Raw genomic sequence first — 4,498 nt, 5'->3', positions numbered from 1 at the left:
AACGTGGGCGACATAGACCTGTGGCCACTTACACCTGACTGACATGACAAGAAAATGATAATAAAGTGGTTGGGTGGGAAAATTGTGTGTAAATAAGTGGCAATACACAGCCATCAGTGATAAAAAGAGGAATCACATTATAAACCTGAGCAATGAACTATTAAACAAAAAGGGTTTCAGAGAAAAGTGACAACCAGTGGGAAATGACAGTAAACAAGAGAGGAATACAATCTCACTGGGTTCAGCTGATCGTTTTGCATCTGAAGTTATCCGCAGCTACAATATCAATTAGCAGATGATGAAACCTCTGGAGTTTTGTGCATTGAAATGTATTTCAAAGGGCATCTTAGTGTGTAGTATCAGTAAGCTCTATCAAAGTAGTAGTCTTATGCTTGTGAATTCCTCCACAGAGTTCCCAATCTCAGCTGTGCAAGAAAGTACAATAATGTAGAATAGCGAATGAAGAAATTGGGCAAGTCAGCAATGAAAAAAGATTGCATTGAACAGGGATCTCACTGAAGTATTCCAGATCCTAAGGGGGATAGGCAAGTTCAACTTCAATAACCTATTCAAGAGATCATAGTTTCAAACTAGAAGGGGAAGAGTGAAGGACAGTTTACATTTTTGTTACAGAGAGGATGGTTAATGTGGGGCCAGTTTTCTCAGAAAAGCTGTGGAGGTAGCTAGTGTGACATTTTCGAAATGGAATTTTATAGGATTTTGATAAGAAAGGGGATTTAGGGTATGTGAGATGGGGAGCAACAGCATTTGGAAATGAAACAGGACAGGTGGATTCCAAAGGTCCTTACTGGTCCTGCACATTCCTCTGTTTCTTTGTGCAGGGACTTTCCCACAGGAATCAAAAGAATATTAAGAGTTACTCCAGTTTCCTTTCCATGCCATCAACAGCCAGCTTTAGAACAACCTGAGGAACAGTCTGCGATCTCAGATTAGAATAGAGTATTGCACTGGGAGACCTTGAAAGAGTTGAAGGGAAGAAAACAATCCTTTTTTTAAAAAAAAATCAATATATCTTCATCTTTCAATATGTCATGTCCTATTTGGGATTATGCACTGAAAGATAATAATAAATGTGAAGACACCAATTTACTTCTGAACAAGAAGATCATTTCATAAAGCGAATAACTTCACCTAAATTAAGCTTTGAGCGTGTGCTTAAACTTATCCAGGTGATGACGGAAATTAGAGCCTTCAATGCTGCACACTGAATAGCAGTAATTTCCTCCCTACCCCCCACATGCCAATTACAGTATCAGATTCATAGGTTGCTTCTGGAGAATGATTCAGTGCACGTGAGAGGTTTAAAACCTATTATATTCCAACCAGCCCAGACATTTTTATAGAGGTTTATATTAATGGAAAGTAATGCATTACATTACTGTTTTATTTATGTGGGTCTCTCAGTTCTGTAGTTCATCATGAAAGCACCCAGTCTTGAGCTAATACAACAGAATCCATTTCCTACAAAACAGCTTGGGATGAGGAAAATAAAGTTGCTCGGAATCAGACTTGGCTATAAATATCACCGACTGTGTATGGAACACAACATTTTATATCTCTGAGGCAACTGCCAAGAATCCAGACACTTCATATCTTTGCCAATAATTGTATGTGGATTTGAGTGGATTTCAGAAAATAATTTACTATCATTTAAGAGAACAAATGCAAACCTTGCAGTCTCCACTGCAGAACACAGGCTGGGTGAGCTCCCAGAAAAAGGCAGATATATACCCTGTCAGCAATTCTACCCACATTGCAGTAATTTTAACTCACTGTTAATCCCTATGCTATCTGATGGCTTTACAGAGCAATTTCAAAGTAGTGTTTTTCTAAAAAATCTGCTAAAGATGCAAAGGTTATATATGTTTGTTTGAATGAATTTAAATCGTTAAATCAATAGTATATGATTTTCACTGGGAACAAGTTTGGGCTCGTTTACTGTGAGTGTTTAAAAAAAATCCTCAAGTTACTGTACCTTGGGCAATTTCATGCCAACGGTATATTGGAACACTTGATAAAGTATTGTTAGAATATTTAAAGAGAAATACTGGTAGTTCTTCACTCATTTATTTGCTGTGATCAATTAGTGCTTTTTTGGTGCATAGTTTCCATGGGAACCATTGTCATGTTACTATGAAGACAGGTGCATACTGGCTTTTTGAGGCAAAAAAGTCCAATCCCCTGTGACCAATAATAATAGGAAGACTCTTCTGCTACTCTGCATGTGAGATTTCAGTAGCATAGAGGAACCTGCTGGCCATGTCCATATATTATCATTAACGTATTAAATAAAGGAACGGAGTCCTATTACATCTAACGCACCATTTCTGTTAACCAGAGGCTCAGGCTCTCAGGATGCCTGATATTTTAACCAACGGTTCCCAAGACCCTCCTGGAATAAAAAGCCATGATGCAGAACTGTACAGATTGACTTCAGTAAAGTTCATGTATACAAAGGGCAGTCATTTAGGGGACAACACCAGGCAGAACCTGGTCCCCAACTCAAATAGCCTGCTTCTTGACATTTACCTGGTTGATTCTATTCTCTGTGCTTGAGAGAATTGTCATCAGCACTTCAGAAACTGCAGAGCTAAATGTTCCACTCCCCAAACTGCATCTTCTGTGCACTCCATTGTCATAACCTCCCCATGTTTCCCTACCATTAGAATACATTAGAATATACAGCACAGAAACAGGCCATTCGGCCCAACTGGTCTATGCTGATGTTTATGCTCCACATGAGCCTCCTCCTGCCCTTCCTCAACTAAACCTTCAAGCATAACCTTCTATTCCTTTCTCCCTCATGTACCTATCTAGCTTTCCCTTAAATACATCTGTGCCATTTGCCTCAACAACTCCTTGTGGTAGCATGTTCCACATTCCCACTACTCTGTGTGAAGAAATTTCTTCTAAATTCTCTATCTATTTGTGATTGTGATCTATTTATGACTACTTTATGTTGATGGCGCCTGGTTTTGGTCTCCCCACAAGTGGAAACAACATCCCTATGTCTACCCTATCAAAATCTTTCATCATTTTAAAGACCTCTATCAGGTCACCCCTTACCCTCCTCTTTTCAAGAGAAAAGAGTCCAAGAATGTTCAGCCTTTCCTGATGGGTATAACCTCTGGGATCATCCTTGTGAATCTCCTTTGCACCCTCTCCAGTGCCTCTACATCCCTTCAATAATGTGGGGACCAGAACTGCACACAGTATTCTAAGTGTGGTCTAACCAAGGTTCTGTAGCAGTTTACCATTACTGTCCTGTTTTTCATTTATATCCCTCTAGAAATGAACCCCAATGCCTGGTTTGCCTTTTTATGGCCTTATTAAGCTGTGTTGCAACGTTTAGTGAATTGTGTATGTGTACCCCTAGATACCTTTGCTCCTTTACCCCATTTAGGGTTTTATTTACCAGTGAAGGATCAGACACAATCCCCTCTCTAGAGGCTCTGATCAGCCACTGTCCTCCTTTACACAGAGTCATTGTACAGAGCTGGAAAAGACAAAAGGGAGAAACTAACCCTACACCACTCTATTTCTCATACCCCCACATTGATTTTGTCTCTAAATCACTGTTCTGCCTTCACCACCTCCGTAGACAGTTTATTTCACATACTGTATGCATCAGTCAAAGTAAAGTAAGTACATCTGAATTCTCTGTGCGGCTTTTCTCTTCTAGATATATAGTTTACGTCCTTTTTTCCATTGGATACAGAACACGCAGCCCACTCCAACATTATAGTCTGCAACAACAACAACAAAACTATTTGTATTTATATAGATCCCTCCACATGGGTAGCATTTTGGAGCACTTAGAACAATCCAAGAGGAATAAGCATAAAATTTGTTCACAAGCAGATGATTGCTATACTGTTATATGTAACTGATCTTAATGTGTCATGCACTCCTCACAATCATACAAGATGCTGCATCAACTATATAGTTAACTATATAGTGGAGTCCTGTAGCTCAGTGGTTAGAGCGCTCACCTGTCAAGCGAGAGACCTGGGTTCGATTCCCGGCAAGACGAAAACTTGGGCAAGTTTCCTTACCCCACACGCCTAATAATACCTCAAGAAAAAAAACAATAATAAATTGGTCACTTCAATCCACGCCTGTTTGTGGGACATTGCTGTGCGCAATTTGGCTGCCACATTTGCCCACAAATATACAGTCAATTCACTTTACAGTATATTCTGTGAAGCGCTTTGAGACTCCAGAAGACATGAAAGCACTATATCAAATGCAAGGATTATTATTATTATAGATTGTCTGTCAAGATACAAGCTGAATTATTCCTAAGCAGAGTGTATGCCCCGCACCATAGGGCACCAAACACAAGAAACACTTGTGGAAACCAGCTGAAGATACTGAGCTATAATGAGAATGTCCAAACTCACAGCCCCATACAAATCAAACTTCCTATCAAGCCCATAATTTACAATTTTTAATCATTAACAATAATAATCCATAC

General features: G+C 39.4%; 1 non-coding gene across 1 annotated transcript; it reads left to right on the top strand.

Moving 5' to 3' along the window:
- The first annotated feature begins 3,982 nt into the window (after positions 1 to 3,982).
- Positions 3,983 to 4,054, top strand: trnad-guc. The gene has a single exon. It is a non-coding gene; the product is annotated as a tRNA-Asp (tRNA).
- The last annotated feature ends 444 nt before the right edge of the window (positions 4,055 to 4,498 follow it).

The sequence above is a fragment of the Callorhinchus milii genome, unplaced genomic scaffold (genome assembly GCF_018977255.1).
Source record: "Callorhinchus milii isolate IMCB2004 unplaced genomic scaffold, IMCB_Cmil_1.0 Scaffold3, whole genome shotgun sequence".
NCBI lineage: Eukaryota > Metazoa > Chordata > Chondrichthyes > Chimaeriformes > Callorhinchidae > Callorhinchus > Callorhinchus milii.
This window is presented reverse-complemented; position numbering and strand designations above follow the sequence as displayed.